This window comes from Nicotiana tabacum, chromosome 6 (assembly GCF_000715075.1).
Source record: "Nicotiana tabacum cultivar K326 chromosome 6, ASM71507v2, whole genome shotgun sequence".
Lineage (NCBI taxonomy): Eukaryota > Viridiplantae > Streptophyta > Magnoliopsida > Solanales > Solanaceae > Nicotiana > Nicotiana tabacum.
In genome coordinates this window covers 46,309,690-46,322,524 of record NC_134085.1, presented here as the reverse complement: position 1 = coordinate 46,322,524, position 12,835 = coordinate 46,309,690, and the positions used below count along the sequence as shown (strand labels likewise).

At 42.9% G+C, this 12,835-nt stretch overlaps 1 long non-coding RNA gene across 1 annotated transcript in view; it reads left to right on the top strand.

Annotated features, from left to right (window-relative positions):
• LOC107763866 (uncharacterized) overlaps positions 1-11,250 on the top strand; it is a 33,888-nt gene extending 22,638 nt beyond the window's left edge. Inside the window, exon 3 of the long non-coding RNA XR_001643124.2 lies at positions 11,100-11,250. This is a non-coding gene — a long non-coding RNA (uncharacterized LOC107763866). The remainder of the gene's footprint in view (positions 1-11,099) is intronic.
• Positions 11,251-12,835: the final 1,585 nt, after the last annotated feature.

Here is a 12,835-nt window from a genome sequence, read left to right as displayed (position 1 = left end):
AAGCCTAAGAACTCCAAATTTCTCAAAATACTCTTTCGATTAAAAAGTCTATCAAACCTCGTCCGAATGACCTGAAATTTTTCACACACGTCACATTCAACCCTACGGAGCTACTCCAACTTTCGGAATTCCATTCCGACCCTCGGCTCAAAATCTCACTATCGTATTGGAAACTCCAAAAATTCAACCTTCGGCATTTCAAGCCTAAATTAGCTACGGCCCTCCAAATCACCATCCGAACATCCCCCTAAGCCCGAAATCACCCAACGGAGCCAACGGCAGCATCAGATTTCCATTCCGAGGCCGTCTTCACACTGTTCCAACTAAAGTCAACTTTCTGACACTTAAGCTCTCATTTAGGGAATAATTGTCCCAAAACTCTCTGAAACTTAAAACCGAACACCCCGACAAATCAAAATAGTAGAAATAAACTTGGGGAAAGTAGTTAATAAGGGACCGGGGCATAAATTCTTAAGACGACTGACCGGGTCGTCACATCCTCCTACACTTAAACATTCGTTCGTCCTCGAACGAGCATAAAGACATACCTGAAGTAGTGAAAAGATGAGGGTAACGACTGTGCATATCCTGCTCGGTCTCCCAGGTCGCCTCCTCGACCGGCTGACCATGCCACTGAACCTTCACTGATGCAATGTTCTTGGACCTCAACTTTCTAACCTGCCTGTCCAATTTCGCCACTGGCTCCTCAACATAGGATAGATCCTTGTCCAACTGGACTGAACTGAAATCTAGCACGTGCGACGGGTCACCGCGATACCTCTGGAGCATCGAAACATGAAATACCAGATGAACTCCGGCCAAGCTGGGAGGTAAGGCAAGCTTATAAGCAACCTCCTCAACATGCCTCAATATCTCAAAAGGGCCAATAAATCTCGGACTCAACTTTTCTTTCTTCCCGAATCTCATAACGCCCTTCAATGACGAAACCCGAAGCAGAACCCGCTCTCCAACCATATAGGAAACATCACGAACCTTTCGGTATGTATAACTCTTCTACCTGGACTGGGCTGACATAGCCTATACTGAATCACCTTAACCTTCTCCAAAGAATCCTGAACTAAGTCCGTGCCTAATAATATAGCCTCACTCGGCTCAAACCAGCCCACCGGGGATCTACACTGTCTCCCATATAAAGCCTCATACGGTGCAATCTGAATGGTGGACTGATAACAGTTGTTGTAATCAAACTCCACCAATGGCAGGAACTGATCCCAAGACCCTCCAAACTCAATCACACATGCACGGAGCATATCCTCAAGAATCCGAATAGAGCACTCAGACTATCCGTCCATCTGAGGGTGAAATGTTGTACTCAACTCCACCCGAGTACCCAACTCATGCTGAACAGCCCTCCAGAACCGTGATGTAAATTATGTACCCCTATCTGAGATGATGGACACTGGAATACCGCGCAAACAAACAATCTCTCGAATATAAATCTCCGCCAACCGCTCTGAAGAATAAGTAGTGCATACAGGAATACAATGAGCAGACTTGGGCAGCCTATCCACAATCACCCAAATAGCATCAAACTTCCTCAAGGTCTGTGGGAGCCCAACTACAAAGTCCATGGTGATCTGCTCCCACTTCCACTCCGGAATCTCTATCTGCTGAAGCAACCCACCCGGTCTTTGGTGCTCATACTTCTCCTGCTGATAGTTGAGACACCGAGCAACAAATCTAATAATATCCTTCTTCATCCGCCTCCACCAATAGTGTTATATCAAATCCTGATACATCTTCGCGACACCCGGATGGATGGAATACCGCGAACTATGGGCCTCCTCTAGAATCAATTCTCGAAGCCCATCAACGTTGGGTACACAAATCTGACCCTGCATCCTCAATACCCCATCATCACCAATAGTCACATCTCTGGCATCACCATGTTGAACCTTGTCCTTGAGGACAAACAAGTGAGGGTCATCATACTGACGCTCCCTGATACGATCAAATAAGGAAGACCGAGAAACCACATAAGCTAGAACCTGACTGGCTCTCAAAGATCCAATCTCACAAACTGGCTGGCTAAGGCCAGAATATCCATCGCAATAGGCCTCTCCGATGCTGGTAAATAAGCCAAACTCCCCAAACTCTCTGCCCGACGACTCAAAGAATCAGCCACCACATTGGCCTTTCCTGGGTAATACAAGATAGTGATGTCATAGTCCTTCAGCAACTCTAACCATCTCCTCTGGCACAAATTTAGATCCTTTCGCTTGAACAGATGCTACAAACTCCAATGGTCAGTATAAATCTCACAGGGAACCCCGTATAAATAATGGCGCCAAATTTTCAGGGCGTGAAAAATGGTAGCTAACTTAAGGTCGTGAACAGGGTAGTTCTTCTCATGTATCTTCAACTGTCTGGACGCGTAGGCAATCACCCTACCGTCCTGCATCAGCACCGCTTCGAGGCCAACCCTCGAGGCATCACAATAGACCGTATAAGACCCCGAACATGTAGGCAATATCATAATTGGGGTTGTGGTCAAAGCTGTCTTGAGCTTCTGAAAGCTCGCCACACACTCCTCCGTCCAATGAAATGGAGCACCCTTCTAGGTCAACCTGGTCATAGGGGTTCAATCGATGAAAATCCCTCCACAAAATGATGGTAGTAGCCCGCCAAACTAAGGAAACTGTGGATCTCGGTAGCTGAGGATGGTCTAGGCCAACTCTGAACGGCCTTTATCTTCTTCGGATCCACCTGAATTCCCTCACTCGATACCACGTCGCCTAATAATGCCACTGAATCTAACAAAAACTCTCATTTCGGGAATTTAGAATATAACTTTTTCTCTCTCAAAGTCTGAAGCACAGTCCTCTGGTGCTACTCATGATCTTCCCAACCCCGGGAATACACTAGAATATCATCAATAAAGACAATGACGAACGAGTCAACATACGGCCGGAAAAAATTATGCATCAAATGCATAAAGGCTGCTGGGGCATTGGTCAACCCAAATGACATAACAAGGAACTCGTAATGACCATACCGAGTCCTGAAAGCCCTTTTCGGGATATCTGTCTCCTGAATCTTCAACTGATGGTAGCCTAATTGCAAATCAATCTTAGAAAACACCCGTGCGCCCTGAAACTGGTCAAATAGATCATCAATACGTGGCAAAGGATAATGGTTCTTCACTGTAATCTTATTCAACTGACAAAAAATCAATACACATATGCATAGAACCATCCTTTTTCTTCACAAACAAGACAGGAGCACCCCAAGGTGATACACTAGGCCGAATAAAACCCTTATCAAGAAATTTCTATGACTAATCCTTCAACTCCTTCAACTCAGGAGGAGCCATACGATACGGAGGAATAGAAATGGGCTAAGTGCCCGACAATAGATCAATGCCAAAATCAATATCTGTATGAGGCGGCTTGCCTGGAAGATCAGCTGGAAACACATCAGGAAAATCCCATACTACTGGGACTGAATCAACTGAAAGGGTATCAATACTGACATCTCTCACATAAGCTAAATATGCGTCACACCCTTTCTCAACCATACACTGAGCTTTAAGAAAAAAAAATAACTCTACTAGGAGTGTGATCTAAAGTACCCCTCCACACAATACGCGGTACACCTGGCATAACCAGCATCACGGTTTTGGCGTGACAATAAAGAATAGCATAATGGGGAGACAACCAGTCCATGCCCAAGATAATATCAAAATCAACCATGCTGAGTAATAATAGATCGGCTCTGGTCTCAAAACCACTAAGAGCAACCAAACACGACCGATAAACGCGATCTACAACAAGAGAATCTCCCACAGGAGTAGAAACATAAACAGGGGAACTCAAAGAATCCCGAGATACACCCAAATATGTAGCAAAATAAGAAGAGACATAAGAATAAGTAGAGCCTGGATCAAATATAACTGATGCATCTCTGTGGCAAACTAATATAATACATGTGATGACAGAATCGGAGGCAACAACCTCGGTACAGGCAGGAAGGGCATAGTATCTGGTCTGGCCTCCCCCTCTAGGGCAACCTTTACCTCCCCGACCTCCACCTCTAGTTGGCTGAGCAAGTGGGGTAACAACTGGAGCTGTAACCATAGCCTAAGAACTCTACGGGGCATGCTATGGCTGAGAAGTCTGTGGAGGTGCACCCCTCCCAAGTCTAGGGAAATCCCTCACCATATGGCATGTGTAACCACACTCAAAACAAGCTCTGGGAGAACATGGTGGTTGTGGCTGTCTAGGGCCAGGTCTGCTGGACTGACCTCTGAAAACACCCCGCGCAGAAATTGGAGGTGCATAATAAGGCTCTTGAGGTCTCCCTAGCATGCATACTCTTGATCCTCCTAGCAATGCTCACCACCTACTGATAAGAAATATCCATCTCCATCTAACGAGCCATGCTAGATATGATGTTGGGGATAAGGCCCTCAATAAATCGGCGAACCCTCTCGCGGACAGTAGCAACCAAGGCTGGCGCATGCCTAGCCAAACTGGTGTAACGAACTGCATACTCTAAGACAGTCATAGTGCCCTGGTGCAAATGCTCAAACCCTGCGTGCCATGCGTCCCTGAGGCTCTGAGGAACATACTCTCTCAGGAACAGATTTGAAAACTGAGTCCAAGTCATTGAAGCAGCTTCATTTGGACTGTCTACTTATATGTGCGCCACCACTCATAGGCAGCTCCTCGAAGCTGGAAGGTAGTGAAAGAAAGCCCGCTCGATCCAGAGATACCCATGGTACGAAGAATACAGTAGCACTCATCAAGAAATCCCAGAGCATCCTCCGATGTTAGACCACTAAATACAGGGGGCTTGTACTTTTTGAACCTCTCAAGCCTCAACTGCTCATCCTCGGAAGCCGCTGCCCTGTCCTTGAGCTGAACTGGCACTGCAGGCGGCACAGTAATAATCTTAAGGACTTGCTCAACATGCACTCGCTGCTCAGGAGTGCGAGCGGCGGGAGTTTTTGCTCTTCCCCTGACCTGAGACGTAGTTGCAACAAGGGGAAGCAACCCTGCCTGAGCCAAGGTGGTGTACATGCTCATGAACTGTGCAAAAGTCTCCTGAAGAACTAGAGTGGTAGTAGCAGTAGGCGTGTCAGGTGCCTGGAGTCCAGCTGGATCCACTGGTGGTACCTTGGCGGCAGCTCGGTTAGGTGCTCTGGCTGCACCACCCGGCCCCGGCCTCTAATGGCTGCAATAGGGGGTGCGGGTGCCTGATCATCTCGAGTAGCACGTGTCCTCACCATCTATGAGAGAATAGAAGACAGAAGTTTAGAATTGTGATGTCAAAATATCGCACGACAAGGAAATCAAATGAAGTGTAATTTTTCTAACAGTTACATAGCCTCTCGTAGATAAGTATAGACGTATCCATACCGATCAGCGAGACTCTAATAAACCAGCTTGTGATCCATGACTCCTATGAACCTAGAGCTCTGATACCTACTTGTCACAACCCCGGTTCGCCCTCCATGAACCATCGTGACGGCACCTAGTCTCTACGACTAGGTAAGCCTAAACTTGCGGAAGATAACCAAAACTTGCGGAAGTAAAACAATTTAAAAACAGAAATAAGGCAATAATAGTGTTAAATGTACCGCTCGGCATACACCATATTTATATAGATCTCAAAACCAATAACTAAATCCAAGACCCGAAAACCCACGAATCACAAGCTAAGAAAAGGAAATACTACATAGCTCTGACTCCGGAATTTGTCTAATAAGAACATGAAGTACAGAAGGGCTAAATACAAAAAAAAAGCAGGAATAGAAAGGGAGTCCTCGGTCTGCGGACGTGACAGATGTACCTCGAAGTCTCTAAGTAGTCGCCTCCCTCAAGGATGGTAGGCCTGAGTAGAAGTACCTGGATCTGCACATGAAAAACATGCGCAGAAGAGGCATGAGTACACCACAACGGTACTCAGTAAGTGCCAAGCCTAACCTCGGTTGGGTAGTGATGAGGAAGGTCAAGGCCCTAATGAGGTTAAATACAATATAAGGGTTAATAGTGTGGAATATAACAGTATAAATAAGTGCAACAGTAAGAAATAACATAGAATTGACAGAACAACAACAATTTGAACAGAGACAAAACAAGCCATGGAAAGAAATACAGCTCAACACAGAGATAACAACCGGGACACTTTCCAGGATACCGTCCTGTAGTCCCAATTACAGCTGTCCAGTGGATCTCCCGGGATACCATCCCGTGGTCCATCATATATATGTCCGAAGGATCTTCCAGGATCCCGTCCCGTAGTTCGACTATCAATGCGCGGGGATCTACCAGAATCCCAATCCGTAGTCCCAAATGTAAATACCCAATGCTGGGGGAATCTACCAGGTGCATTCCCGTAGTTCCATATAACTGTGCAGGGGGATCTACCGGAAATCTAACCCATAGTCCCAAAGTAAATATGCTGGGGGATCTACCAGGAATCTAACCCATAGTCCCAAAGTAAACAGACAAGGGGGAGCTACCGGAATCCCACATCCATAGTCCCAAAATAAATACACAGCAGTAGCAGGAAGATAAACAGAAATAGCAAAATTCATATTAAGGCAATAAGCGACTCTAGCCTAGCATGCTGCACATAATTCAAGTAAGGCAGGTTAAATCAAATAAAGCAATTAAGTCACTTAGACATGCTTTCCTAAGCTATGACAGGCTTAATAGTGCAAGTAATAGAAACAGGAAAGGAAACATACTAGTAAGTTCTTGAAGAAAATCGGATTTCCAACAATTAGCACAAGTACGCACTCGTCACCTCACGTAAACAAGGCATTTCAATTAGCAAATATACCAATCCTAAGGGGAAGGTCCCCCACACAAGGTTAGACAAGCCACTTACCTCGAACCGGCTCAAAATCAACCCAACACCACGCTCTTGCCATGAGTACTCAACTCCAAATGGCCCAAATCTATTCAATTCAATCGCATAATGTAAAAAACACTTCAAGTAACTGATTCTACAATTAAATTCTAAGCTAATACACAAAATTATGTAAAATGACCAAAACACCCCTCGAGCCCACGTCACGAAATCGGGTGAAATTTTTATTTTCAGAAACCTTGTACTCTCACGAGTTCATACATAACAAGAATATTGAAATCGGAGTCCAAATGAGCCCTCAAATCCTCATTTAATGGTCTTTTAAACTCAAGCCCTAATTACCCATTTTCCCAAAATTGTCACAACTAATTAGGTCTTTAATCACATAAAAATGAATTATAAAGTCAAGGATGTTACCTCCAAGTGATACCCCTTTGTTTTCCTCAAACATCTCTCTTAAAAGCTTCAAACCCGGATGAAAATGGTGAAAGGATCCCTCAGATACGCGAAGGCAACTATTTATATGTTCTGTCTAGGCATTTCCGCATTTGCAGCCCTGGGACCGCATCTGCAGTCCCGCTTTTGCGGAACACAAACTGCATCTGCGACAATACATTAAAATTCCCAATTCCACACCTGCGACCTTCTCACCGCATCTGCGGTTACACAGGTATGTAAATACTACCGCATCTGCAGCCTCTGTTGTTCCTCCTTATTTTCGCTTCTGCGGCTCCGCACGTGCGGAACCCAAACCGCAGGTGCGGTTATGACAGATACCAGCTGAACCTGTAACCTCTTAACTTCAAAAATCCTTCCGTCAACTATCCGAAATCATCCCGAGGCCCCCGGGACCTCAACCAAAGGTACCAACAAGTCATAACCCACTATTCAAACTTGTACCAATCCTTAAAACACTTAAAACAACATCGAAACCTCAAATTAACCAAGGATTTAAGCCTAAGAACTCCAAATTTCTCAAAATACTCTTTTGATTAAAAAGTCTATCAAACCTCGTCTGAATGACCTGAAATTTTGCACACACGTCACATTCAACCCTACGGAGCTACTCCAACTTTCAGAATTCCATTCAGACCCTCAGATTAAAATCTCACTATTGGACCGGAAACTCCAAATATTCAACCTTCGGCATTTCAAGCCTAAATTAGCTACGGACCTCCAAATCACTATCCGAACACACCCCTATACCTGAAATCACCCAACGGAGCAAACGGAACCATCAGATTTCCATTCTGAGGCCGTCTTCTCACTGTTCCAACTACAATCAACTTTCCAACACTTAAGCTCTCATTTAGGGACTAAGTGTCCCAAAACTTTCCGAAACTTAAAACTGAACACCCCGAAAAATCAAAATAGCAGAAATGTACTTGGGGAAAGAAATTAATAGGGGATCGGGGTGTAAATCCTTAAGACGACCGGCCGGGTCGTCACACTATCCCCTTAGATTGGGAACACCAGAATGCCCAAGAAACACATAATAAACACGAAGACCCTACGGTGAATCCAACCTAAAGAAGCATTTGAGAACTCATCATCAAAAAGACGGTAGGAGCTACTGTGACCGTTGTGAGCACGTGATTTTTGCCCTATAAGAACTACTCGCAAAAATTCAAAAATAAAATAGTTTTGTGTTGTTTGTGATTTATTTGTATTTTTGTCTGTGCATGTTTATTTCTACTTTAATTAAGAAAATACAAAAAAAACATGTGTTGCATGTGCGTTTAGGATTTAATTTTACAATTAGGAATTAATTAAACAACATTTGGATTTGCGAGAATGAAAATCACAAAAATATGTACTTTGCATTTTTTGGCGTTTAAAATCAAATTGTGTGATTATCTTTGTATTTAATTTTGTGTGATAATTATCATTGAGGGTTAATTAGTATTTTTTCTAAGTTAATTTTGGCTTTACAATTTATTTTGGAATTTTTGGTAATTAGGAATTAAAAAGAAAATAAAAGGAAAAAGAAACAAGAGAAGAAGGGTAAAAATCGGACTGGGCCAGTGTTAAAAAGGAAATGTTCAGGCCCAATGTCACACCCCATGTCCAGGCCCAACCGGCCGGTCCAAGAGACCATACCAAACGACGTCGTTTCATCGCCAATCAATCTCGACCATTCAATCATCCAATCTAACGGTCCAGATCACCCCTCCCATAACCCGTGTTGACCCATTCCCCATACCCGTTCCAGTACCCGGACCGCCCCAGTACTACTCCAAACGACACCGTTCCTCCTTAGTGAAGTGATCAAGGCCGTTGATCGTGAATGATCCAACGGCCAAGATCAAATCCCCACCCCACAATATATTCCTAAACTATACCCTGCCCCCTAAGCCATACCCCCCCTTTCGCCTTCGTCTCTAACCTAGAGACAGACCCAACAACCTCCGCCTTCAACCACCACCCTCCGCCCACCGAAAATCGCCTTACGGCGGTTCTGGTGGTCCAAACAGCCCCAAAATTACACCATAGCCTCCCCACGACGTCCTCTTTCCAAATCCTGTATCGGTTTCCCTCGAATCAGTACCCAACGTTTCGAATCTTGGATCGAAGAATCGAACCAAACCCTAATCCGTCCAAACGACCCCATCTTTACACCACTAATTCCCCTCGACCTCCACATTCTGAATCCCTAACCCTTATCCCTTGAATCATCCTATAACCTCTCGAATATTCGATCGAAGATCCCCGTCCCAAACCCCAGCCTGTCCACTTAACCCCAAAATCACACCCAGTAATCACCTTGACCTTCTCATCGCTAATCCCTAACCAAATTGGATCGAATCTGAGTAAAACACGTCGAATGACGGATCTAGGTTTCAAACGGTTCGGGGCTGTATCAAAGCTGTCAGGGTCGAATGGGTTCTAGTTAGTATTATAAGCCTATTTCTGATGAAATAGACATATGATACTAACTGGAACTCAAGTTCGAAAAAGCATGTTGGTGGGATCCGAGAAAAGAACAGTGAGTTCTTCTTAGCCTCTTCTTTTCTTTTTTCTATATGTTTGTTTGTCTGTTTTAGTCGTAATTAGTTGTTGCTTTAGGTTTTCAGTTTTAGTTAATTCTTAATCCAGTAAATATTCCGCCTCTTTTTCTGATTCTTGTTTAGTTTAAATACTCCAATGTTTGTTTGTGTAGTTCAATCGGTTAATTGTTAGTCTTATTGTTATTATAGTCCGTGTCTTTAAGTGTATGATTTTAGATTTTAGGTTGATTTTCTTTGTTGTGATTCAGTGCCTTGAATGCTTCATTTTTCTTTTTAGTTATAATCAAAAACTGCCACTGAGCATTAGAAGTCCAGTTGTCTTATAGTTAAATTGCTTCTAATTTGTGATAAAAATCCAGACTTTCATCTTTTTTTCCAGTATGTGTTTACTGTTTGATTGTTTTCACTCATACCTATCTGCAATGTGTTGTTTGCCTCATTTTGTAACTAATTAGAACTCCCAGGACCTTAGTTGAATAATTAGGACAGTAATTTCAGGAACTTTAGGAGGGTAATTTGGGGTTTAAAGGTTTAGCAAAATGGTCTTGCTAAGTGGGCTGACAGTAAAGCATTTAATTAACCCTTAATCTAATGTGTTAGTGGGGAACACAACATAATGGTATGGGGAGGGTCACAAGGACTTGATTAAAATATAGCATTGCCCATACACCTTTAAACTAAACAATGAAATTAGACATTTAGGAGTGGCTGTCAGGGAATATGATGGGAGACACACATTTCTTAATTTGGCCTTGTGTTAAAACAGGCTGGAAAAGGGGCTGTAGTTGGCAAATAAATAGGGGGATTTTTTTGGCAGAAGGATCAGTTTTTTGGGGGTCAGTGTAATAGAAATAGAGAGAGTTCTTGGGAGTTTCATTATTCCTGAAGAAATCAGTTGATTGCTAGCCACTGGAATCAGTAGTGTTTTCTACTTAGTTTTTCAGTAGACTTTTGGTTTCAGTCGAGACCTTCTCGGATCAGTTTGAGTGTTTTGTTGCTGTGGTATATTTCTAGGGTCAATTTGAAGGTCATTTGGGTTTATTCAAATCGGTTTTGGGTTAATCTATTCATCTTGTTGGTTCAAAACATTCTTGAACTCTTCCTGGATTGATAAATATATTTATGGGCTGAACTGGTTCTGTTTGTGGCTGTTTGGAATTTCAAATTGCTGTTGTGAACTGCTGTTGTATTGCTGCTCGCATTTCTGCTGCTGCTGATCTTTCTTCTACTTTATTTCTGTTCCAATTCCAGGTACACTTCCTTGATTTGCTTCCATGTAATTCCAAGTTGAAGTTGAAATGAAAATTGCTACCAGATCTCTGCACTTTGGATGCTGTCTGATATAGTTTAAGTGGTTTAAATCATTACTTGTTGTTAGTCGATTAAGATGGTATTGATTTGAGCAATAGACTTAGTTGTAATAATGTGGAACGTTAAGTGAGATTGCCCTAGGTTAATCTGAATTATATGTTGCAACTGACTGTTAGTCAGCTTAAGGATCTCGAGTTTGTTGATTGGGTCAGATCGATGAGTGTGGAATGAAATTGGTTGTAGCTAACTTAGTTTGTATGTTTAGTCTAGAGTTCTCGAACTGTAGTAATGTGAGCTGAAATTATCCTTCAGTTTGGCTAGTTTATTTTTGTTCCTGATAATTTGATTATTAAAGTCAGAAGGCAGTAGAAATAGGAAATCACTTCGAGTTCTTGAATTCTCATGTGTATTGACAGTAAACTTGCATGAAACCCTGAATCGTTTGAGCATTGATTTAACATCCTCAGTATATATTTTCTTTCACCTTAATAGTATCCAATAGCTCATCAAAAGATAAGTAGAAATAATCCGAGCTTTAAGCTGAAATCAGAAAGGATAGTTGTTTCATCAATATGAATAGGTAAATCACGTTTTTCCTTTGTTGTAAATGGTAAGATACGAATAACTTGAAGTTGTCCACGAATACTTGAAATTCAGTTTGAATGGGCGATCAAGGCTTAACAGCCTATCTCGAATGGACTGGGCTCTGATGCATTTCAGGCGGCCCAAGTTTGGTTTTAATTAAAACGCCCGTGTAAACCTGGGCTCAGGCCTAAGACTGGATTGCTCTCGTGTGTGCCTGGATTTTGGTCCATTTAAACGTGCGGTGCTTCAGGCCCAAGCTGGCTGACAGTTCAAGTAGCGTGAATCCATTGACCTCAAATATAGTCGTTATTAATTAGGATTTCTTTTATAGAGACAAGAATAATTAGAAAAATCATAGTCGCTTTAGGATCAGTCTTTAAATAAAAATGAGACGAGCCTCGACAAACGAAATACACGAGCTGCGGGGCCCTCTATACGTGTTGGTAAAATTACTTAGACTTCGGGATGGGCCATTTAGCAAAGTTTCACGGCCTTACCCAAAATAATGATACACTAGTCGCTTTAGGCGCGCCTTTAATAATTTACTTTCTTAAACTTGGGTGCACATTTATGTGACCCAAATCCAAATCTCAACAGAGTTGAAATGTGTCAATAACCACGGGTGCATTGATGTGACGTGGCTCGAGATGTATTTTCACGACGTCGCAATTCTCATTAAAAAATAATAAAAGAGGTAAAAAGTTAAAATTTGCACATAGGTTCAACATGTATTAAAATCAGATAAATAAGCCGAATATGACAGTTGAGCACCACGGAACTCGGGAATGCCTAACACCTTCTCCCGGGTTAACAGAATTCCTTATCCGGATTTCTGGTTCGTGGACTGTAATACAGAGTCAATCTTTTCCTCGATTCGGGATTCAACCGGTGACTTGGGACACCATAAATCTCCTAAGTGGCGACTCTGAATCTTTAAATAAAATCCTGTTTCGATTGTCCTTTAATTGAAAAAACTCCCTCCACGTCCCTTTACGGGGGCGCGGCCAAAAAAGAGGTGTGACAGATCTGGCGACTCTGCTGGGGAAATAACCTAGAATCTCTGGTTCAGGGTTCAAGAATTCGAGCCTGGA